At 41.3% G+C, this 26,198-nt stretch overlaps 1 protein-coding gene across 5 annotated transcripts in view; it reads left to right on the top strand.

Annotated features, from left to right (window-relative positions):
- The first annotated feature begins 3,035 nt into the window (after positions 1-3,035).
- C1QTNF7 (C1q and TNF related 7) overlaps positions 3,036-26,198 on the top strand; it is a 50,741-nt gene continuing 27,578 nt past the window's right edge. For 4 of the 5 annotated variants that reach the window (XM_058838053.1, XM_058838052.1, XM_058838054.1 and 1 more), the window contains exon 1: positions 17,966-18,201. The gene's annotated coding sequence lies outside the window, so the exon portion shown is untranslated. Of the gene's footprint in view, positions 3,248-17,965; positions 18,202-26,198 lie in introns of those variants that run through there. The other variant, XM_058838051.1, reaches the window with a different exon arrangement.

The raw sequence follows: 26,198 nt of genomic DNA, 5'->3' as shown, positions 1-26,198 counted from the left end.
TGACAACTATATTCCTTAGAGCACATGTAATTTCATGCAACTCTTAAAAACATTCATGTGTTTTGTCTTCAAGATGCAACAGTCTGTTATGAAATAAATGTACACACACACACAGGACCATAGGAGGACTTGCAGCCTCAGGTGAGCCAAGAGGCATTTTCTTTCCCATTGAAATTCCCCTGACAAGAATGATTCCTTTTGTCCTAACCCCTCTTCTGGCTATTCCATTGTACCTGTGAGGACATGATTGCCAAGTTATCGTTCCTGGTTCAGCTGCTGCAGCGGGAAGCTTGATCCTACCTCAGCTGTGTCTAGACAAAGCCAACAGCAAGAAAATCAGTGTTCTGGTGAAGTGCTAAAATGTGAAACAGTTGCCAAGAATTGTAATTTAAGAGGGATTAAAAATGGGCCTATCACAACCACCAGTGAACAACCCTATGAAAATAAAAGCTTTCTTCCAAAAAAATTGAACCTGTGTTTGCTGTTGAACACTTAATCCTCCAGGGCTTGCAGAGCACTTTGCAATTTCACCTTCACTTTTACCCTTGTCTCCTTCCTCCAGTCTGGTAAGCAAATGATATGGATTCAACTTCTCCCTTTTAAGACTTTTGCTATGTTGAGCTCACATCCCTGTCCCTCTGACAAAGCTTTAGCTGCATCTCCCCCCTTAAGCCTCCTTCCCTGTAACCTAAGAGTGGAACTTCCTGCTGGTTCTTTAGCTTGGTATTGTGGACCACAGAAAACTATTCAGGTAGTCTTGGTGGGCATAAAATGCTAACATCTTAAAAGAAATATTTTATTTTAATTATTGCTGCTATGAAATTAGTGTGATTAATTTTATTTACAACTTCACCAATGGCTATTTAGCCTTAGTCACAGTCCTATGAGGCAAGTAAGTAAATGGCATTGAGGAAGATTCCCAGCCCAGATCCAGGTATGAATCAGTGGCAAAGTCCAAGTTCATAATTCCCACCAGAATTCTCCACAGACCATTAGAAATCATGGTTTGTTCTTTTTTCCAATGTGATGGGCAACATCCCTTGCTTTTCCCAGAAAGACTCACCAGGAAGAGGAAGCACCTATGCTTCCCTAAACAGAATCAGTAAGAGATCAACTGAGGGAATGAGGACAAATTCCTCATTCCAAATGGGTAATTTTTAAATTTTTGGAGGGTAATTTTTACCCTCCAAAATGGATAAATTTTAAAACTTCTGGGTAATCTTTAAAACTTTTGTTTGATTCTCACAAGGATGGAGGGACAAGTTTCCAGAGGTTCCAGTACCTAAAAAGACATGCTTAAGGCATGATCACTAAGTGAAAATTAGGATACAAAACAGGAATATTGCAGTGACATGATAGGATGTTATTTCTACTTTCACTATTGCTCACCAGTAACTAAGTTCACCAGCAGATCCATAGAGCAAAATAAAAATACTCTGATAGAAATACTCTGGGGGAAAATTGAGACTTGTAAAATCATATATTGAAGTTTTCACAGTACTATATGATTTTGTAATAGAGTCTTCTATAACCTGGTTATTACCATTGAGCACTGGAATGAAAATCCTTTAGAAGAAACCACAAAAAAAGGTTTGTTTTTCCTTAAACCCTTTATCCCAGAACTGGGCAGTATTATATCTACATTTTTGAATACACAGGACTCTGTTTTTAAATTGTCTATTTAAAATATAAAATACTTAAAATTTCAATGCCAAATTAGAACAAGTTCTTAGCTATGTCACAACGTGGCATGCCAACGTTGACTTGATTTTTCACAGAAGATTGATTTCCTCTTTTAGTGGCATAAAACACCTTTGAAAATGTCAGTCTAATGCCTCCATCTTCATATTCATTGTTTTACAATAAAATATGGCTTACAAAACTAAAATCATTTACTGACAACCACAATAAGCCTCATGTCACCTTAGCATCAGTGGGTCAGTTGGATACATTTCCAAAGGTACTGGACAATTTGGAGCACAGCCTAAGGTAGGCTTTTCAGGACCCTCATTTCTTAAACAAAAGTTTGTTATGGTACCCATGGAGAAACTCAGAGACTGAAATTTCACAAATCACAATATTTTATCATTTGTCTATTTGTTTGCTTACTTTTAGCTACTCTGCAGAGAAAACTCATATTTGCAAAAGGGGATCTTTTCTGTAAGTTCATAGATGCACACCATGTGTGTCAACCATAACTGGTTGGAACAAATTCCTTGCAAAGAGGAGAAATTCAACATGGGCATAGGCAACCCTCCTACATGAACAACATGTTTCACTATCTTAGTTTGAGCAAAGCAGAACAGAGCCCTGCTCAGTAAGTGGATGCCATTGGAAACCATGCCTCTATTATTCAAGTCTCTATTACTGAAGTGTCTGCCTCTACTATGACAGCGTCTCAGAAGGTCGGATCATTGCCAGGAGTGTATTTTGAAGCTATCCAAAGCACCAAGTTTGAAACTCTTCAAAATCAAGAAGTCTGTGGTGGTGCTCAGCCATGACCCTCAGCTTGGGTGTCCTGTGATAGATCACCCTGCGTTACACTGTAGGGGAAGCCCTGCAGGAATTCCCTGGACCTGTGCCCAAAGCCTCAAAACCAAGGACTGGTGACTTGTGGCCAATGCGGGTACCAGGTTCCTTTGGGAGCTCTGAGCACTTTATGTATTTGAGGCTGTCACTTCTTCCTGCATTTTGAGGCAGATGCTGCTCCTCCCAAATCCCATGCTGAGGGGACTACATGCCAAAAGCAGCTTGTTGGTTTTTTTTTTCCTTTTCCTTCTTCTTTTACCAAGAAAGAGACAGCTTAGCCTATGATGCCTTCCAAAGATGATATAACATTACCTCGGGGAGGCTATGCCCCCAGTCCTGTTAGGACTCTGTCACACCACATCAGTCTGGAGCACAGGCTTGCTCCTTGCTCCATGGTATAAAACAAGTTCCTTCCAGCAAGAGTTTTACAGCAAGCTCACAGTTGCTTTAAATTAGAAAAGTTGGGAGGTGGCCAAGGAAAGGAGCGGGAGCTCGTTCAGCTGAGACAGACACTTAAAAAACTCTGTAAGAGCATCAAGCCTCAGATAGATTTTCACAACGTACCTTTTTTTTTGTCATCCCAGCATTTACATTTGTTTTAAAGGATTTTGAATCACCAAAAAATTATCTCCTGACTTTAATCTACAGCTCTTGCACTACCTAAACAGAGCACATTGCTTTCCCTGAAAAATCAGATCTCATCTACTCAACCGTGAAGGTAAGTTGTAACTGATTCTACTTTCCTGAACTGACTTCTCTGAAATGCACTTGAAGAAAGGAATGCAATAGAAATATCTTTTGAAAAATGCATATTTTTTTTCTGAGATACATGTGATTCTGTTAGACTGTAGTGGTGTCTCAGTGAAATCTGCTTATGTATCTTTTCTTGTAAGAGATCAGTAATAAACTTGGACATTCATGCACAAAACATCCTCATCAGAAAGTTAGCAAACAGATTGTTTAAAAATCAAGCATGTAATATTCTGACAAAAAAAAAAAAAAAGTTTTAAATGTCTACCTTTCACAGGGTTCAGGGTGACTAAATTACCTAAAACATTTTAAAATTATTTCTCTGTATCTAGTGTTAATCTTACATTCCACCAACCCAGAGCAGATTACTGGGGTTTTTTCACTCATTAATGATTCCAAATCTTCACTCTAACCGTAGTTGCTATGGTTTCATAGAAACTTGTTTTGGAAAAAAATAAAAATAAAACAAACTATAAATACCAAATAAACCATTTTGCTTCAGGCTTGCACTATGGCAAAGTTAAGCTCCTGCATCTAACTTATTAAACTCTCACAAATGTATCCATTTGCTATTTTGCTGCTGTGTTTCTTCTCCTTGGTTGGGGTTTTTTTCCAGGTCATTTTACTTTTTGTGTTTCCACTGCTACCAGCAGTGTGCTTTGTGCCTAAGAGTAGGCTGGCAAGAGACTGTGTGTTGTTAAATACAAATGAAATGCTGAGTATAAGTGATTAATCACATCCTTGGTCTGGGTAGGTGAGAGTATAAGTGGATTAGCAGTTTCAAGGTCCCTTTTTTCTGCTGGGTCTCTGGTTACCATTACCCATGGGAGGCTGAGGCAAGCACTGCCTGCTGCCCAAAACCTGATAGTCACAGTGGGGGCTAATTCCTCTAACCCACTCGTTTTCAAGGAAATGATGAAGCTTTTCAGGCTGAAGTTGTAGGAAAATATGGGTGTGAGCACAGCATTACCCACAGCCCTTGGAGCTGTACAAGCTGTGGAAATTCAGTAACAGGAACCTGCTTCAGAAATCACACAACTATTGTGTTCTATAGCACGATGTGTTTAAGAAGCAGAAAATCCCTTCTTCCTGTAGTGCCTGTCCCCTGTTTTCCCTGACCTGGGACAACTTCAGCTATTCTACTGGAGTAGATTTACCCTGGTGGGAATGGAGGGTTGTCAATGTCCCTAATGCTATGTTCCCATGCATCACACTGTAAGAAATAGATTTAAAAGCAGAGAAACACAGAGCAGGGAGGGCAGGGAAAAGAGTGTAGAAAATCAAAACTGTAAGTGGAGGAGCTGGTATGCCTGCCCACTGTCATGGAAGAAATGCTAAAATCCTCTTGAATTTGAAGCCCTGTGTTAAGTTTGTGCCAAATGGGAAGCCCACCATCACCATCTTTGCTGAACTCTGGAAAGGTGGAGCTAGGAACACCTCCATCAGGTGTCTCCTGGGTGAGGACTACATGGTGTAGGGATTGGGATGTGTATTCACTATGAGTGCTTGCCTATTCCTTGTCCTTCCTCTACAATACCCTGGCAATCTGATGAGTAGGTGGGAGTAAGGGTGGTAAAGGCTGCTCCATGCTGCTTGTTGATACTGGAGACAGGAGGGGTTCTGAGAAGGAATATGTCAGCCAAAGGGACTGCTTCTGGCTCAGCAGCAATGACAGGGAAGGATGCAAACAGAGAAGGTAGTGTTTTGTTATTTCATCCCCTTCATCATCTCCACACTTCGGTGTTGCACTTATTCATGGTTCAGTCACAGTGACAAGGTGAGGAGGTAGATGGAAATCCACATTTCTGAGGGCAGGGTTTGAGTGCCTGCAGAAGAAGTTTTTCTGTCCCATTCCCATAGCTAACTTACATCCTTAATTCCCTGTGACATGCCCATTCACAAGTCAATCCTAAGCACTGCTAAGTCTGAGTTACAGAGTCCTTAAACAGATGCTGTATGAACATTACACATACTGTCATTGCATGGTCAAATAACATCCTGTTACCAAAGGACTACATTGCAAATGATGAAACTAAAATTTAGATTCACCAGAAAAACTTAACCTCGCAGGGAAGCAAAAATCCCAAGGCTCCAACCTTTTACACAAATAATGGTCATTTAAAAAGTGTGTCTGATTCTGAGATGTGACTTGTCACAGATATGAGACAGGTCAAACTCCATTTTCACTGCTGAAGTGGATTCTCTGTCCATCAAAAGGTCAGCAGAGTGATTATGCGATTGCCTTGACAGAGAAATCTAGTCTTTTCAGGCTCATCTTCATGGTACTACCAGGGAAACAAAGGCTACAAATGAGAAAACCACTGGGCAGATTTATATTTTAGTTACAGATATCGGGCTGCAACTGTCAGCAAAGGGTATTTATTTTTGCTCCCAGTCTCTCTAAAGTAAAAGGTGCACATCACTTCTCTGCATTTCTCTGTTAGGCTGAAGAAGGAACCTAGATTACTCTGATTTCCCAAAGCTGAAATAAACAGTTCATGCTCTTCATAAATTAGAATTCAGCTTTAATTTTCCGAAAAGCAGTGTGAAACTGGTCTTGGTTGTCTACTCTCAAGACTAACCTGATGTTGGATGCAAATGGGAAAGACCAAAGTGATGAAAGCAGATCAGCAAAGCACCTGATTCAAGTCTTCAAAGATAGTTTAGAGTTTCACTAAACCTTGGAGTGGGGATAGAGGCATATGACTAAAGAGTACATATTTCTGTGAGGTTTAAGTGTTGGGAAGAACAGAACTGTTTAGTGTAAAATTAATTCTTCTCACAGGGGATAATGAGAACCACTTTTAAAGGGGAAGAATAGGTTGTGAATAATGGGAAAACACATCCTGGCAGTGAGAGATACACAGTTATAAAATTATCCAGAGGGAAAGAAGGGAAAAGTCTCACTGGCTGGGATGTTTCACTTACTCTGGGCAAACCCAGCAGAAATCTGTGGGGAGCAATCATTCCTAGGCTGAGAGATGTGATAGTCCATATGTTGTGCTGGCTTAAATGTATTGGCTCATCTTCAGTCTATCTACTGTATTTGTCTTCCTCATCCATGTGAGCATCATGTCTCCCAGACCCAAATGGGGTGCAGCCTACAGAAGTGGAGGCCAAATCTCAAAAATTTAATGGAGATAGTTGATTATGTTTAGACACCATCAGGCCACCCATCCTATTTTCAACTCAGGATCTCCCTTTCTTTTTTGGAAAGACCCCAAAACCAAAATCAGACATCCTGCAACAAACAGGAACATCTCCTTGGCAGGAGTCCAAGGTTATAGTTAAGGGAAGGGATAAGAAAGGTTTAAGGAAAGGAACTGTTCAGTTAAGGAAATGGGTTTTTTGGATGTATTCACGCACTCTGTTTTATTTCTCTCTCTCTCTCTCTCTCTTTTTTTTTTCTTTTTTTTTTCTTCTACATTCTTCAATAAATATATTTTTCTTTCAGGAAAAAATGAGACTGGGGAGAGCATTAATAGCTGAGGTGGGACCTAAAATGTAGTTCAAAAAAATGTGCAATAAAAACAGGGAGTGACATTGCTATAAAACCAAGGAGAGCTGGAAGGGCAGAGCTGAAGAGCTGAGTGTCTGGCCTGCTCTTCCCACTCCCCACCTCTTCCCACTGGTCTGATGGGCCTCATGACTGGATTCAGGCCAACGTAGGAGTCCCATCACTGCAGCACAGGGGAAAGTGATTTGTGAGCTGCTGAGAGAGAGACCTCCCTTGGGTATTTTACCCCTTGGAAAAAAACCAGAAGAATTCAATTTTTTTTTATTTTATTTGTCCAGGAAAAATCTCCCTTTTCTTGGAGGGGGACTCTCCTGGTGCTGGAACATACATCTGCTATTCTCACTAGCAGTTACGACTCAAGACCAAAAGTCTTTTTCCTTTTCAGGAGTCTATAAAAACTTGATGTTACGCCAGCCTTGCTAGGCCTGCACTGATGTTCCTGCACAGTGACAGTCTGCTGCCTTTCAGTGCACCTGAGGACTGAGCCTACTTCCCCAACACATCCCAGTCCACTGTTTCCAATCCTTTTTCACTATCACTAAACAGAGGAAATGCAGAGAAGCATGTAGATTGCTCTTTGCATCCATTCCCTATTCTAGACACCATGTTGGTATTTATTTCAGAGAGCATTTGGCTCCTTTGAGTCTCTGTAAGTTCCAACTCTGTACAGACGTGATCTGAAAGTTATCTTCCAGGGACTGTCCTTTTTTGGCCCCTAAACCTGAGATCATAGCCCTGCATCAGCAACCCACGTAGTCCCACACATCTTTGCTTGTCTCCTCCTGTGAATTACGAACCTGGCAGCCTCCTTCTCACAGACCTTCCATTTTCCTGGTGTGTCTGTGTGTTTACCCAGGGTAAACCACTTTACTGCTTCCTCACAGGAGGTTCCTGAGGTAGGCAGCCACTCCTGCCAGAATTACAGTGGTTGATGGGTGATTCTGTGGCCTGCTCAAGTGATCTGGGAAGGCATTCTCCAGCTTCTGGACAGCTGATTTCCCACCAAGGCTGCTTTGGCCTCTCTTGAGATATTGTTTGTGCCATTCAGTGCAGATATTCCTGCTAGAAATATCTGCAGATGACCTCTGAGCACAAGCTTTGAGGTGGACCAGCAAGAAACTATTCCAGGGAGAGGTAGTAATTTTGGGAGTGGGAATAGGATGACTTACGCTCCAGCAAAACAGCTTGCACAAAGGCCTGGTGTCTGGAACACACCTGGAACTCTCCTGGAAGAAGGGAATTTTCATTTCTTTCCCTGTCTTGGGTAAAGGGAAAAGAAAATTAAGAAAAAATGTTCCCTTTACTGACTCAACAACATCACCATTAATTTCTCCATGTGTCTGAAAGTCCCACATGGGAATGCAAAAATCAAGTGACATCAATAATCTGGCAGATGGAAACAGTTTAAGCAGAATAAGCAGGACCAGTAGCCCTGGCTAACTGTGAAACAGGTTGTCCTATTCCCTCTCCCCTCCTTCCTGCCCCACAGCAAGAGTGGGTACTCCCTGTCCGGGCTTGGCTCTTGGGCTCTCAGAGGGGCTGTGCTGCACAGCCTCCATGGACCTTCATGGCTCTGCAGGGGAGATTATTTGATTATCTTGAGAAGGAGCTGTATTTCTCTGTATATTAAGATTTGCAGATGAGTTGCACAGCTTTACATCGGACTGGGGTGTTGGAAGCTGCATTGGAGACTGCCTTCAGCTTTTTAAGTAGAGTTGAGAATTTCCTCTGCAGAACTGCCTAGGATGGCAATCACCATGCTGACAGGCCACAAACCTCAGTCCTGATTCAAAATTCCTGTTCACGGAATTTCTCAGAGAGAAATACATCACTTTTCGCTGTGTCACACCTGAACAGTGCCTTCTGCACTACCAGGAGGTGCCTAAATTGTAGGACCTCTTCTGTACAGCTGGTCTAAGAGCCTGCTCTGAACCCACCTGGAGTGTCTGCCTCTGACAGATCTAACAGAATATACAAAATTTTTTTATTAAATGAAAATAATCCTTAAACTCACCAGGAGAAAATATCCAGGAAAAAAAGAAAGAAGGCACCTTGGGAACAGGAGGTGTTAGAAAGCACCAATTATCTTCTATTCTCCCTTTCTGCAGACATGATCTGTCCTTGAGAGTCAGGACTTCTGTCTGAGACTTTTGATTGCCAAAGGCTGAGAAAAAAGAAGTCTGAATTCTGTGTGTAAAACATCTGTTTCTGCAGCCCAACAGGGCATGTATTAAATCCCTGTAGTGAGAGTCAGGTCACAAGTGAGGTCAAATCAGTCCTCATAGTTCCTTTTGTGAGTGTGACATAAGGACATGCACAGATCAGGTCTGCTGTGGGTGCAGCTCCAGAGATGCCCAGGGCATATTTGGATTGCTGTACCTGGCAGGATTTACCCCTAGATTTCCCCTCCTGCAAATAGAGTCTTGTAGCCAGGAGAATTGTTTTTGTACCTCCTGAACAAGTTAAACACCCTTGTGAAGAACTTTGATGAGATGTGTCTCTTGGCTATTTCCAACCTGACTCAGTAATCAGGAAGTTGTATCACCTTTGCAAGGATAGGCCAGGTTTGCAAAACCCCTCTGTTCCCTTAGTTAGGGCCATTTTCTTCATCAGAAAGGATGGCCAGGACACTCACTGCCATCAGTGCTTATGCTTGAGCAGCCTCTGCATTGACTCTGGCACGAGCTTTGGATTCCTTGTCATTAAGACTTGATGATCCCATAGCAGAAACAATTTTGTTTGCATGGAAGAACTGCCAAGACACCCTTAAAAGGAAGGCTGTGCCAAGAGCACGCTGCTGGAGATGCTCACCACTGCTCCAGCCTCCCCAAGAACCATCCTGAGCAAGTCCAGGATCAGGCGTGTGCCTCCCCTGCCCCGCTGAGCCCCAGTGCAGAGGGGAGACAGCCTGATCCTTTCAGCCCCCATGGCCAGAGGAGGGCAGGACCATGGCCTGGCACAGGGTCCCCCCTCAGAGCAGCCCAGCCAGCCTTGTTCCTGTACACGCCTCCATTCCAGGCTGTCAGCGGAAGCAGATGTTTCTAATTTATCACTAAAACCAAACAACTTAATCCACCAAATATGCAGCAGTGGGGGGCGAGGGGGGGGGGCTTTCACTTAAAGCTTATTTATAAATTGGATGATTAAGGTTAATTTGTCTATGAATGAGGCAAATCTGTGTCAAATATTGTTATTAATGCTTCCTCCCTCTAATTTTTGCAAGTCCTAAACATCCAAAGCCTTTTCAACCTGAGGCAATGGGACACATTCCTGTTCTGCTGGCCAAAAGCATCTGGCACTGTTTCCTTTCATCAACAACTCCAATATTTATCTATTTAGCCCTTCAGAACATTATTTGGGTGTAACAGACATCGCAGTCCTCTGTGGTACAGGTGCCAGAGACAGGCCTCAGCAGCAACCCTAGCATACCCCTTCTTGTTTTTGGGAGTGTTATTTCCCCTTGGCTGCCTGGTAGTGATGGCTGGAGGGCAGCCTGGCACCGGAGAAGCCTGTGCTGGGAGCCCCTGGCAGTGGGGACTGTGCTCAGGGCTTGCACAGAAACTGCATCCTCACTCCACAGCATGGCTGAAGGCCCTGATGGGAAGGGTTCTGAGTCCAAGCCTATTTCAGATTAGACTGAGAAAATCATTTGCTTCCCCTGTGTTTATCAATCCTGGAGGTCATGGCCAGCCTCAGATCATCTGAGATTGCACGTGCACAGCTATTGATCCATCCAGCTACAAACAGTGAACACACCCTGTTCCTACAACCAGCACACGTCCTGCTTCTGCTGACACCCCTTAGACCACCAGCCCCTACTGCTCATAGCTTGTGATATTCCTCATGAAAAGAGGCTCTTCTCCAAGCAGCTGGCACTCAGCCATAGCACGTCTGCCATGCACAGCAGCAGATAGCCATGCAGTAGCCTTAAAAAGTTCTTAGCAGCACAAACATTGTGTGTCTGTGAAAGGTGAGGGGGAAAGGCAACCACAATCAGCAGTAGGATTGTCAAAGCAGCTGGGCATCCACAAAACAGAGAATTCCTGGTGCAGGAATTGGAGGGGGTACTTGTGTAGGGCCTTGGTAGTCCCCGGACCCCCACCCTGTGGTCCCAGGCTGGGAACACCAGGAGAACAAACTGGCACACAAAACCTAACCTGGTTATATGGGAAAAGAGCAGTTGTACTGATTTGCTCAGCTACATCTGTAAAAAGTAAGGATTTCATTAAGTGTCCTTGCCGGGTAGACATTGCTGTGCTCCTTATTCCCCTGCTTTAGAGAGGGACCCAATGGCACAGACTGACCCCCAGATGTTGCACACAAGAGTAAGTCCCTTCAATCCAGGGGTGTGGGTGCCTGTACTGCAGCCACAGCATGGCACGCTGCTTTTGGATGTTTGGGCATTCAGGTTTAATTGCAGAAGCTGAGTGGGTTGTAAGAAAATACAAAATAGCCTCTGCTGGGGTCACTGCAATGGTGATAAGGCTGTGGGACAGTGTTGCAATGACCAGTGCCCCTCTCCTTTGCAGTCTCTTGGCTGTAAGCAGGATTTTCTGGGGTTGGAGTAGTCAGGAAATCCTTCTCCTCCACTATTTCTATTAAATGGTAGCATTAGATAACATACCAGGATGTCAGTGAAATTCTCTTCAAGTCCAAATGTCAGGTGGGCTAAAGGGATGAGTGAAAAGGAGAATAGAAGAAAACCAGAAGGGAAGCAGCAGCAGCAGCAGCAGTGGGAGCACTAAGGGAATCAGCCATTAGTGTTCTCCTACAGCTACTACATTCCCATCCCTCCTAGACACAAAATGTATAAAGCAAGCTGGAAAACAATCAGTTTGAGAAGAAAACTGGAGACACCTGGAACACCACTGAGCTTGAAAAGAGCTGAAGCAATTCTAGTTTTTGTCGAACAAAAGAAGTCACTCTTTTTTGTAATTCGATCCAGACACTTCACAAACTTTGCTCTATCACTTTAACAGTTTACAGCTACATGCAATGGGAGCACCATAAACAATTTATTCTGTAACAGTGCAGTCTGCTTTTCAGGAAGCCTTTTCCCAAATGAAGAGATGCCATTCAATTCACTTTTACCAGTAGTACAGCTCTTTACTTCTTGAGAACTGGGCTGTGCTTCAAATGGTAATATACACTCTAAGTGGCTTCTACTCTGCCTAGTTAAAGAGGTGCCTTCCCTCATTCTGCACCCATAAGGGACGGTCAGAGGTAGCCTCATATCTGAAGGCTTTTTGCTTACAGGAAGGAAACTAATTGCAGTTCATTGCAGGAAAAGAACATTTTACTTTGATGTTTTCAATAGCTTGGTCTGAAATAGCCTCAACCTCACTCTAGACCTGATGAAAAGTGATGAATTTGAATGAGCAAAGTGGTTTCAAATTTCCAGATAAATCTTGTACACTATATTCTGGGGCCCTAATTTTTATTTCTGCTTGTTTTTCCCAAGGTTATAAAGAAGAAAGGGATATAGATTTAACTTATGGGAGACGATCTATGCATAAAGGACCATTTTCTTAAGCTGTGAGAAGATTAAATATAATGTTTTGCAATCATGTTCAAGGTACATGAGCAGCAGATTTTTGATGGGAAAGTGACACAAGCTACTGATAGAAAGCCTGCTTTCTAATTCCTGGGGAGTTTATTTTGCCTTCCTACCTCTGATGAAGTAGCAGTACTTGAAATAGGTTTTGCTTTTGGCTGAAGATACATCCCACAATGGAAGAGAGTAAATGTCCTTGCCTTAAAGCATCTCTGGGATTCATCCATGTTGTCTGACCTCTGAGACGAAAGGCAACTTAATAAAAAATCCTTTCTGACCCTCAGATGGAAGATCACACCAGTGCAGGCTCAGGACATTTATATCTGAGCATGAGAGTTTCTTTTGATGGGTTTTGATGTTATATGTTGTTGATGTTCCTAAATTATACAGCTCAGTGAAGCATTCAAAAACAAATGTTCAGCCCCCCTGGGGTATGGTACAAGGCCTAAGGATAAGCTTTGATGTGGATATAAAGTCGTGGTGGCTGTCAGATCCTGAGTCATTTTCCAGTGGCACCAATGTGACCAGAAAGGGAATATATATGCTTTCACACAGTTTTGAGCCAGAACTTCAACTTCTGCTGTGCAAACTGGTTATGCTGCCTTTGCAATCAGTGCAGCAGTGCTGGTGTATATCAGCTCAAGAACTGGATGGTCAGACTTCAAGACAGAAGTTATATGGGCAAGATATTACACATTATAGGTTTAAAAAGATTTGCCTTTTACATTTTAATGATATATTAAAATAAATTACAAATTTAAAGGTCAGAATTCTTCCTTTTTTTCTAAGGTGCAGTTTAAAGCATTAACAGGAATTTGCAGATCCTGAGTCCCTGCCCATTTTTACCTAGTGCCTACACTAGCTGAGACCACTTGAGGTAGTGTCATTAGCATCCTGCCTCAAGTGAGAAATTGCTGCAATCCTAATTTGGCTGGTTTGGCAAGCCTGAGCAGGTATGCAGCAGAGTGTCTAGAATGGGGACTGAGAGTATGGGACATCCACATAAGGGTTGCAAAGGAGTTTAACTGGGCCCCTCCAGGAAGCAGAACTAGTCTAGAATACATCTGTGGCCCATACTATATTTTTTTCATTTTTCACAGAAGTGATACATCATTTCCCAGCTACCTGCCATCTCTCTCTCTATACATATACATATATACATATATATACACACACATTTATGTATATATGTACATATACATATATACATATATATACAAACACATTTATACATGTATATGTATACATATATACACACACATCTATATATCTATATCTATATCTATATCTATATCTATATCTATATCTATATCTATATCTATATCTATATCTAATCATGGTAGGACCATGTATATAATAGCATTACTCACCAAAATCGAGATGTGAGATCAAAGTGTGAGCGCCATGCTTATGAGACACTTATTTAAATATAAACATTCTTGTCTTTCAAAAAAAGACTATCTTGCCTTTCAATTCTTCCCAAGCCCTCCTTATATATGAACTGAATTTCAAAACTAAAATTGATTGCAGTTGTCTTAAGTATATTTTTCCAGGCCTTTAATTTAAACAAGTTACAGCAATACTCACCTTCATACAGTTTTTGATCATTATGATATGAATTGTCACTGACAGCATTAAAGGACATAGGGACCTTTCCTCATTTCCAGAACCAGCTTTTCCCAATTTGGATCCCATTTTAGACTGTCAGAAGGGCTGTTTTTTAAGGGGATTCATTCATTCGATGATCCCTAGTACAGCTGCCTACCACATGTACAGCAGCAGTTTTAGCACTTTTTCATTTTCCCCCACTTTCAGCCTCAGCACTGGAACCCATTACATTGTTGGCATCTCATAAGTGCCGTGTTACTTTGCCCCTTGCTTCAAAAGGTGATCTCTAATAGCAGGGTGGCTGTTAATAACTAATAGCAGGAATGCACAGATTGCTGACAGCACGTAGGATGGCAGCCCTGAGAGATGGCCACTCAGTTCTTACTTTGCACAGATTGTAATCTCTGGCAAATATCATCCTTGTGCGCTATGTCCACATCTGTAAAATGAGATCCAATGTTTTGGCTTCCATGACAAATAAGCATAATCAAACAACTGGGTGATCAGCTATGGCAATAACCACACGTTTGTAATTTCCTGGGATAAAAGATGCAAAATCCCTCTGGATCATAATCACTGAGTCATCTTGCTCTTGGAGGTAATGGGGGGCAGGTGTACTGTATGGAATGGAAACCTCTGAACAATGGAGTTATCACTGAAGAGGTAGCTGCCAGCTGATTAGACCTGCTTTAAGCAGATGTTGGATGAGATGAACTTAAAACATCCCTTCCATTCCAAATTACCCCATGACTCTGTTCTGATGCTGCGCCTCTGCAATTACATCCTCTTGGACCACTGGGGACCAGCGTGCACACAGCCAAAGCAGTGCTGCAGGACACAGCCTGCCTCCATCAGGGACTGATCAAGCCATGGACTCAACCAGCTCAGGGCAGCTTGATGCCTCCACCAAAAGCACTTTGGTACTTGTGGCCCCAGGCTCATCCTAGGAATAATATCAGTGGCTTTAGGTAGAAGTGGGCCTCCATGGAGCCAAGCAACGCAGGTTCATCTCCAGATAAACTACCTAAAGGTAATGAAAGTTTACCATGGTGGGGAATATGCTCTCTAGTTCACATTTACCTGCCATTTCATCTTGCATCACCACTGCATCAGTGTTTCAGTCCTTCTTGCTCAGCCGTTAAATGAAATAGCAAAATTAAGCCATGTGGTTCCTATGGACTCTCTATGTGGCATCTCTTATGAAATAATAAAGTGTGGGCTTTGTAAAAGCCCTGTGCACTTAGATTGGAAATAATAGCTACTGGGTTATATACATTGTTGGGGTTTTTTTAAAGCAGTGAGTAAAAGCAGACAATTTCCAAAGTCTGATCAAAGCCATTTAGTAGACTGTGTCACATCACAGCTGGGGACCTGCTTTCTCAGAGTCTCAGAGATAACTGTAGTGCCATGCCAGCAGAGCAGCTCTCACAGCCTGCAGACACCACCACCCAGCCAATCTCCTGGATGGAAAGATAAATGAGAAACATAAGACATTAATTTATATATTAGGATCTACACTTCCTCTGGGGGGAAAAAAAGAAAGAAAAAATATTCTTACATTTTTGATGTGGTTGATCATGACACAGACTTCACCCTACAAGCCTCGTACTTTTTGTATCTGCGTTACAGCTCATGGGGTCCTGGCCAGGCTTCCATGCTCACATTCACAATTGCAGTTGTAACTGTGACCCTTATGTTGAGAACTGTTTTCTTAACTCTGCATGAGCATCTGTGAATGTATCTACAATAATATCCAGTAAGGCAAATGACATTTGCAGTGACCAGCTGCCTCCAGTTGTGAGGCAACATCGCACACAGTAGAATGAAGCACCCAGAGGCTTGCAGCGCTTACACAGTTGTGGTGAGGCTAAATTGGGCTGGGGATAAATGACATCATCCATTCCTGGGGGCTGCAAGTGCACTGCCCAATGGCTTGTTGCTTCCTTAGTCAAAATCCAAATCCCTGTGGCAGAAACACTGGGAGTAATTAAATGGTGTTCAAATTAGTACTGTGGTTTAGATGTCCCTACTAAATTCAACCCAGTTCAGCCCTCAGAAGTTAGGTATATATTCTGCTTGTCTCAAAACACTTCACAGAGCAGCAGGTCATAGGTCCCAGGCAGTTTTTGAAGTTTAGCCTCTTATAGTTACGGACAGAAAGCTGGACAGAATCCCGATACGCCCCACTCGCAGGACTGCTGCCTGCAACATGGGTGTGTGCGAGCAGTCTCTGTGCCAAGCCTTGCTCCTACACACCAGGTCACAAGGTCTCCAACATCATAAAATAAAACTGAAAGTCAAAAATGCCAGCTATTTTCTAAAAATAGAAAAGTTGAGCTGGGAGAGAGGGAGAAAAACGTGTCCTTGCCGATGGTTTAGCAGCAGAGGAAGAGGTCCAGCACGGCAGCTGACAACAGGCTCACCTCAGCATGGCTGAGCAATAAAGAAAGAGATTTTAAACATGTATTTAAATTCAAACGAACAAAAAAAAAAGGCAAATAATTCAAAATTCAAGATATATGGTTTGATAGTGCCTCATATTTTGAAACTGTTAGTGGAGAAGGGAAAAGAGAAAACAACAGGAAGAGCTGAAAGGAGCCAAAATTAATTTATTGTGGACTTATTGTTTCAGTGTTCAACAAAGGAAATGGATATAAATGGTAACTAAATTGAAACTGAGGTCTCTCTCATTCAACAAAATATATCATTGCTGCTAGTCAGATACAATGCAGAAAGACAATTTAATTACTAATAAACAACTTTGAAGTTATACTTGTGTTTTAGTGTCTTAATAAAACTGGGAAAAAAAAAAAAGCAATAATGAAAACTGAACCAAAGTCTTCAGGTTCAAGAAAAATATTGATAACACATATAAAATGTGTAAGGAATTTTTCAAGTCCATTGTTCACACAAGAGAATAACTAAAGAGATCATTTGATCATTCTTCATTAAAAACTATTATTTCCTTAAGCTATAAATGCTTGTTAAAAGTTTTGAGGGCTTTTTTTGTTTGTTTCTTTGATCTTTACATTTCATAAAGCCACAAAAATTGAATTTACAATATTTTAAAGTTTGATTCTGGACTGTAAGCTTATTTCTCTTTTTCCCTCTTTTGCAACTGAATACAATGGAAAGAATGAGGACTTTGATTTCCTTTCTTATCTTTGCTGCTCCTTTAATATGGCTTTTTTCATCTTCTTCATAAAACCTCTGTCCTTATCTCCTGAGAATTATATGACTATGTTTAAACTATTGTCTTTAGTCTTGAAGATGTAATTTTAAAATGGAGGAGGGAATTTTTTTTTTTTAATGTTTTATTTACCTATTTTCAGCTACAATATCTTTTTGCTTTTCTTCTTTGTCTCACTAGTTGTTCTACCAAGGACTTGTTGCAAAAGCTATGCTTGTTTCTATGAAGTTTAGTAAGTTTAAGTAGACAAAAGGGAAGAAAGAGAGACAAGAAAATAGCAAACAGATCTTTCTTTTGAAGGAGAAAAAAAAAAATCTGAAAACTCATTTTGCTTTCAGGCAATTCATTGCATTTATGATATCCAAAATGCTAAACTTCAGTAGGGGTTACATTTCCTGGCTGGGATACAGAGAGATTCTCAGAAAATCAAGGTTTGAAATAGAAAATCAGCAGCAACCTCATCTGGAACGCAAGGAACCTCAGCAGAGGGGACAGAGCTTGAGAGTGCTGCCACTTGGGAGCCAGGAACTGAAACAGAGAAGCCTGTCATCTTTGCTTTATTTTTAAAATATGTGAACGAATTAAAAGCTAAAACCAAGCATTGTGTTTTGGTTTTGCTGTGCCTGTGCTAGCAGCACTGCTGTCGTGCCCTCCCGGTGCAGAGCACACATGCCACAGCTCCTGCGCTCCCGTCACTCACTCTTATGTTACTGCTCAAATATGCATTCAGAAAAGAGCCAGCAGATGCAGTAGATTTATTCTAGTTGTTGAGGTCAAGGACTCCTTTTCTTTGGATTCAGCAGAGAGAGAACTCTCTCCTCATAGCACCAGATGGGCTTTCTGCTTTGTGATCTACTGTCAGTGCGCACCACAGATAAGGAAACATCTGAGAGCATTTTTGGAGGATTTATCAATCCAAAGCACTGGTGAGTTATGTGCTCTCTCCAGTGTCAGAGTTAGGAGGCTTTACTAACTCTTCTTTCTTGCTACAAGGGACAATATTTGCACAAAGTGCAAGCCAGAGGCTCCAGCTGCTGCAGTTTTGCAAGCCATGTAAGTAAAGGGCTTTATTTTGCTGAAGCAAACTTTGTATATTCTCTTGCCTCATAAAAACTCTGAGATAATCTAAACTTTAGATGAATTTCCTAATACTAATAACATTGCTATCCTGCTGTCCCTTTGAATAATGCATGTAAGTCAGCGCAATAATTAAATATCTTACCTTGTTTTCCTTGTGAGTCTTGTAAAGAGCAGAATCTGTGGCGCCTCAGGCAGGCTCTGTTTGCTTTTCTGATCGCTGACCATTTCTGTTCTCTGTTTGTGATCGGCACAGAGACCTTTCTGATTTCTCTGATTTTGATTTCAAGGACAGTGAGAAGCTGTCAGGGAAATGAAAAAGCTGTGCAAAGGAAAACAAAGAGCATTAAAAAAGTTTATAAAGTGTTGCCAGTGAACCCAAAAGCAGTGTGTAACCCTCATGTTGAACTTGTGGTCTTGTGAGATTTCATGTGCTTTATAATGAGGCTAAAGGAGTCACAGATTATGTGACTAAGAGGAACATTAAATTACAAGAGAACTATGTTGATTGATTTATAAAATGTAACAATGTTCATGCTCATATTTAAAGTTGTTACTTTCTCTATGGTTATCTGGAGCTTATAGCAGGGGATGGATCACCTTTCTCTGAGATTCAAAATGTAACTTAAAGTCATGAAATATTTTCTTGTTTTCTATGTAGTTCATATACTTTTTGGCATCAATAGGCCTGGCAGAGAGCTTTTGAAATGCTGAATTTCTCTTCTTGTCAGTGAGCTCCTCCCTGCCATTTTGATTGCTGCCAAAACGTAGACATGGTGATAAATAAATGGAAGCTATATTAGATTCACTGACTGGGTACAGGTGGTACTACCCTGAGAGAGAAATTTCATGCACTCAGAATTCTCAGTGTCTTCCTGTTCAGAGAGTCTCTAGTTCCCTTGCATTCCTTATCCAAAAAGCATCTGATCCTTATGACTTTGCACATTCTATTTGGCTCACACTTTTTCCCCAGTTCCAAATAACTTTTAATAGGCCCTTTCCTCCAGGCCCACATGTCTGAAAGGTGCAAATTCTACCCTCCAACCCTTCCCTCCTTCAACCCTGTCACGTACCCACAGGTACAACACAACTTTATTTATTGCAGATATGCTGCCGCAATCACCTCTTGCCTCAGGTGCTCAGGAGAACATGGATGCTGCCCTGAATACCTTAGCACACCTCCCAGCCCTCCTCTTGCCCTTCATTTCCATGGCAATGCAGGATCTGCAGGGGGAGAGGGGCACTGTCCATGAAGGGAGATGCCCACGGTTCTCTGAAGGCCATGGGAAGGCGCTCCTTGCTGTCAGCCAGGCAGTCAGACCCGGGTGCCAAAACAGCAAGGAAATGAACAGACCTGCAGGCCTGGGAGATGCAGTTTGCTGCTTCCAGGGATGCTGGGGAGTCACCTCCCTGAGTGAGGACAGGGAAAGGCTCTGCAGAAAGAAGTTTCAGGGTAATTCGGATCACATCTTGAAGGTGCACTGGCAGGAGCAAGTCAGAGGTGAATGGGGCTGGTGGGAAAGTCAAAATTCTCTGATGATAGAAGAAGATGTTGCTTTTCAAGAGTGTTTGGAAAATGAGAAAAAGTTTAATTTTCAGCACAGAGAGGGGTAGGAGCTGTTTCCTTAGCAGTACATAACTCTTTTATACCTAGCTGGTGCAACCACACTTCAGGGAGAAAGCAGCAGTTTATTATAGTTTTTCAATTTATGTATATGCATGTGTTCTGTTGGCAAATGCATCTTTTGTGTTCTAAAGCTTTCTGAACCTTTCATATAGTCCTCTGCTTTGAAGCAACAGATGTCAGTGATAAGCAGATGGTTCTGCCTTTGAATTTGAACATCTTTAAATACTTTGAGTATATTTTATGATGGGGAATGCACTCTGTCTTAGTATGCAGAACTGATGCACTAAATGAAAAGTATCCATGTCTGGATGCTTCATGTCAGTTCCTAGCTCACAAACCAATAAACCACATATTTTTCAGGATTATTTGTTATGAGATATTTTCATCTAATTATTCAGCTTGTGTTTTCAAGTTTGAAACAAACTGTGAAATGCTCTAATCTGATTGAGCTTAAAGAGAACAAGCAGTAAAATGAGCCAAAGGAGCTGCCCCAGTTGTGAATTGCATTTTCATTCTGTTGTATCAGCCTGAGATCAGGCTGAAATCTTCCTCTTGCACAATTTCCCAGAGGAAATAATGCAGTGCCTATGGAAGCGACTGAACAAAATCTTTTGATCTTTCTTACTCTAAACTTTCATTTTCAGGAGGTACAGCTATGAAATTTGATGAGTGGAGAATCTAAGAACATAAGGTCTTAAATCAGGAATAAATTTGGGGACACAAATGGAAAGAAGAGATCTGAAATAAGAAAATAACTCATTTTCTTTCAAAGCAAAGAAATCATACAAACAGATTTCATCCAAATGGTTTGCTATTGGATATTAATTTACTGCTCTAAAAAGTTCTTTTCTCCCTCTCTGCCTGATTTTTAGTCCTGAAGAGTTTGTTTTTTAAAGAAATCACCTGAGACAATGTGTGAACTGTTTAACTTTACTTAGTTGATCATAAGAATGGATTATTCCACATATTGTCAAAGGCTTTATTAATTATAATGACATAAGGGATGTTATCAGTGCTTCTACCTACTGCACCAGCCTGACTTGGAAAAAAAGAAATGCTTCATTTCAACCAAGCTTTGGAGCTTTTGTCCCCATCTTTGAGAAGTAATGGCGCTGTCGAAAGGCTCCTGGTGCTGAGGGGGTGCTACAAGGTCTCAGTGGTGATGCAGGACATGCTCTGTCCCTCTCGTTTTTTTCCCTTTTTCTCCAGTTCTTGAAACCTTTTCCTTCTCACTTCTTCAGGATACAAAATCTCCCAATGCCAACTTCTTCCAGAATACAGGTTTTCCTCAAATAAGCCTCTCCTTACTCCACAGCAACACTGTTCAGCCTTTGTGGACTAGAGAAGGGCCCTGATGAGGACAGAATGCCCCAGCACAGCTGGTGAACCCAACTGTCCACGTGTTTGGGTTCCAGTAGCTAATTCCCATCTCTGCAGCTACAAGTGAAGTCATGTACCCACAAGTAAGCAAAGCATGAAGGCTTATGACCCTTGAATCTGATGCCCAAGGCTAAGGCATGCTTTAATTACTGCCTTGCATTTAATTACTGCCTAATGCTATGCATTTTGTGGTGGTTTCCATGCCCAGACATCTTCTGGGACTGGCCATTACCCAAAACAACAGAAGACTAACAGATCTGTAGCTTGACAAAAGAAAATATTTTCTCCAGTTACACTTTGAAAGTTTTTAGATCTCTTTTCTATCCAACACTGTAATACCGTAAAGTTAAAAAATTTAAAAAAAAAAAAAAGAAAAGAAAAGAAAAAAAAAAAAAAAGGAAATTATTGAGGTGTTCTATTTTAGTATATTTGACAATATCAGGTTTCCAGGTTTAGGAATCTACATACAAATGAGAAGGAGTTGTGAAAGCTTCTGATTGATGGACTGTCTTTCTTTCTGACAATTCTAATAATTTAAGGACTGCAAATGTTCAAATACTTCAAAAACCAGAGGCAGTATTTTGCTACTTGACAGCAGTGTAACTCAGAGAGTGGCTTTCCCAAATATAAAGAGGTTACAATCTGATGTGTGACTTAGACTTCTCTGGTGTCTATCTCAAGACCTTTTTTCCCTCTGTGAAGCCCTTCTATCCCTTACTGCTCTGGTACAACACATCAGCACATATGCATTTATTTTGCCAAGTACCACCTCTCAGGCTTACAGGCCTGAGGATTGAGGCACGACTCAATGACTAGAGAACTGAGATCTTACTAAAAGTCTGTGAAGATGCAGTAAACTGAAGGTAGTTTTCCTGAATTCTGGAAATATGTGTCCATCCATGGCCATCCATAGATAAACAGGTTCTTTGTAAAGAAGGAATGAAAACAGCTTTCAATTCTTTCCATGGTGCTGTGCACCTGCAGCTTTCCCATAGGTTCAGATGTAAAAAAAACCCCTCCAAACCTGCTAGAGAGCTCTCAGTCTAAGTGTTGTACAAGATAATCAGCAAAACTGACCACAAAGGACCATAAGCAGCAAAATATCCACAGATGACCAGCGTGGAGAGCTGAGAGCAGTCAGCAGTACTGTGATGCCTGTAGTGGAAAAGCTTTTGTCAGGGGAGAAGGCAATGCAGTGACATTCCAGTGTGCAGATGGAAAGCAAGTCTGGAAGCTGCTCTAAGCAAGCTGCTGCAATGGAGGGCTGCAACGGGAACATGGACTTTTTGCTGTGAATCTGTGGGAACAAATACTACCATCCTTTGTTGTCAACTGATGTTTGCTCATGCAACTTATTTTTGAGTGAATGCCCATTTCTGAACTTCGGTGAAGTAACTTATAAACTTCATATCTTAAATTTAGCTGGGGAAAAGAGTGAGGGAGAGAGGGGGAAGGAGAGGGAAATCTGCTAGCGTTCATATTCCAGAGAGAATTAATTCTATTGTATTTGTAAGGTTTCCTCTGTGGCTTTTAAGTTATTTCCTGAAATCTGCAATTACATTCATGCAAGATCTGCATCCAGCTTTTTCAAAAATAATGTTGACGCAGAACAAGTGATAAGTAAACCAATTTTTTCTTTGAATGTCATCTCTGTTTCTGTTTATCAGCTGGTGCTCTAGCAAGTAGTTTCTGCCTTGAGGGACTGTTGATAGATAATTCCTTGAAATAGCTCAGTATCTCGGCTACATTGTCCCTGTGAAGTCCTTTTAAAACACTGAGAAAAATTTCAGTGCTCACCACAAATTGATTTTGGAACATACTGGTAGTTCAGATCCTTGACAGCACTGAAGGTATGTGGTGGAGCACGTGGGCAAAGGTGACAGTGCAGGGAGTCAAAAGAAAGTATTGGGACTGCTTGGGGGTTTTTTGGTGACCATCAGGAACCAGATTTAGTTTCACATGGTTGCAACAACAGGGCACTGCCAGCATTCCCAGATCACTGCCTCAGTGCATGAACAACCTCCCACCCACATGCACAGTCATCAGCACATCCCTGAATCACCTTCCTCAGAGGAAAAAGGGAATCCTGGAGGATTATAAAAATTCTTCAGGGTACAAGAGAGCAACAAAATGAATATGTGAGCATCCCAGATGGGCAGAATAATCCCCACTTAGAAAGCTGAAGATTTGGAAATTTATGTGACTGTTGTGTTTACCATACCATGGCAGCTGTGTTCTTCTCCTTAGAGAAAATGCTCTGTATCCATGGCCATTCCTTGTTCAGAAAGGAAAAGGTTCATGTTCTCTGGTCAGACTGGCCACCAGTAGTCATAGAACAAGAGACCAGGAATCCATACTATCTAATAATTAAAATCTTTCATCATTATAATTATTGACAGACACCACATACACCTGGAATTTTTTAATCTACAAATGTGGAGTCATCCTTCTTCAATTTATACCCACTTTTGAACATTAGTTAAATTCCTGTAAGTTAAGTGGAAGTGAGGGAAAAAACAACTATAACTTCTGGGGATTTCTGCTTAAATTATAGTAGTTAGAAGATGAGAGACATAAATGAACACAATACCTGTGGGGCTTGACAGGTAACTCAAACAAAATATTTTTTAAGAGTAGACATGAACTCAGTGTATGAAGGAAAAGTCATCCTCACATTTATCTTCCTAGTTGAAAAAATTACAGTTTCAGGTCAATGAAAGACCATTCCAGCATGCAGAGATGCCTGGAAGGTGTTGCCAAAGACCATCCATCCCAACAGTGCATCTAGGCTGTAAATATCATATTTGAAATTAGTCAGCAAAAGCTACATCATCTTGATTTGCATGCTAATAAGATGATGTAATGGTGCTCTGGAGAGACAGATGTACAGTTGGCTGGCAATAAAATTTTTGGTTTTTTTGAAGTACTGAAATTCTAGAATTCTCAGGGGTGTATTTCTCTGACTTTGCACCTTGTCTCTTAAATAAACACCCCACAGCAGACATATCTATGATACCACCTCTTCAAGGAGAAAGAGACAATACACATTTCTTTCTGAAAACAGCAGCTGCAGAAACTAAGATATGGACATTTTTTCACAAACATGAGCTATGACAAAAGTTTGCACATCATCAGCCTTCTTATTCAGAATATCTTATGGTTGAGAACAAGATACGTTTCAGGGCCTACTGGACCCTGAAACAGAGCACTAGACCCTATTCCAGAAAAATATCTGTTCAGGGAGAAATATTAAATGCTTTCTCATTGATAAATGTTTCCCAGACAATCTCTCTTCAAGCTACAGGGCCATTTCCAAAATGTGAAAAGATCCTGGCTCCTTGCTGATGAGGGAAGGATGTGAAAGTCCAGAGAAGAGCCTCTGCATGTGGGTTGGTGATGACTGTGGTCTCCCTCCTTGCTGCAGATAAAGCAGTATATGGGTCTTTCAACATCTTTTCCCCCAGTGAGGCCCTTCCTCACTTTCTTTTTTTTTCTCACAAAAAGACTGGGAAAAACCTTCTTCAGCATCTCATCACTGAGAATTGTTGAGTGCAGGATTTTATAAATCATATCTTGCTCCATTTATGGAAGCTATGACCCACACTTCTGCAGTCAGGGCTGTGGGCATACTTACTCATACTGATTTCACTGTAATACTAGAGGGTTGTCCCTTGTAGTAATGAGGTCTTAATTTTTTTCCCTGCTGCTCTGAGCTGGTATTTTCCAGGTCGTGGGAGTGTTTTCCCTAAACTAACAGTGTGTTACATATTGTAGCACTGTTACGTCTTTGAGGGCTCAGTTTTCATGCAGGTGCCTCATGTCATTCTTGAAGATGATACTCTAGTGCAGACAGGATGTTTGGCTGATTTCTGCTTCAGATGGCTTTTACCATCTTTTCTTTATTTCTGCCAGGGTTTTCTCTTGCTTCCCTGGGGACACCAGATGTATCTAATGAGTCAGTTCCAGCTTCGAAGCTGAAACGGGTCATGGACAGCAGCCATGTGTTGTTCAGATTCTTGCATGGAAGGGAATTTCCTTTTTCTCTTGCTGGACCAATTCACTCAATAAGAACTCGTTTTAGATCAAATTGGCATTGCTTTTAGCTAACTTGAACCTTTTCTAACCCTATCATTAATTCCAAGAGTTTATTATATGCCAAAAGAGGAGAGTTGCCTTAAAAGAAAACTGGTGCCTTGGACAGTGTGCCTTGCTCACAGCTTAAGTGATAGGAAAAGAACTATTTGAACACAAACCAGTCACAGGCTGGTGAAAAATTAGACAACAGTCAGAGGCATGCTTCTCCCCAGTGTTGCATAAGTAGATATATAATGTATAATGTACTGCAACATCACAGCAGGTCTCCCAAATTGAAAACAAAGAGGAATAAAAGACTGCCGTACCTTGGCTCTTAAATCCCTGAATGTGTTGCCTGTGTTGATTAGTTACTTTGATTTGTGCTTCCCTGCACAGCTCATTTTTCCCTTTAATAAGAGTTTGGCTTGTAAATTGTCACTTGCATTTGCACCAAACAGTGCAATTAGGCTGGAGTGACGGAATATATTACATTGTTTGTTTTCCATTATGTTTATTCCAGATGGTTTTTGTCACTGACTCTTTTTCTGAGCCAGGCTGTTAATAAACATAGGATAAATCTAATGAATAAATTTGCCTGCTTGCTACAGATCTGTGGTGGTGGCTGAGATGGGGTTATGCTGCTGAGTAATGGGTTCTCAGTAGAACTACAGAAATGGCAATTCTGGCTTCCTTATGAGAGGCAAACTGTGCCTATGGTTAGTGAGGGGTTAAAGAAGATGCTTATATGGTGTCTTTTTTTCCTTTAAAAGACATACATTTAAAATTTAAACTGAGGTTATGATGAGTTCACAGTTGTGATGTTTTATTGCTTCTCTGAACAAAGGAAATGTTTTTTGGTACAGCTACAGAGTGAGTACCCATTTTCAAGCTT

This window comes from Poecile atricapillus, chromosome 4 (assembly GCF_030490865.1).
Source record: "Poecile atricapillus isolate bPoeAtr1 chromosome 4, bPoeAtr1.hap1, whole genome shotgun sequence".
NCBI classification, from domain to species: domain Eukaryota; kingdom Metazoa; phylum Chordata; class Aves; order Passeriformes; family Paridae; genus Poecile; species Poecile atricapillus.
This window is presented reverse-complemented; position numbering and strand designations above follow the sequence as displayed.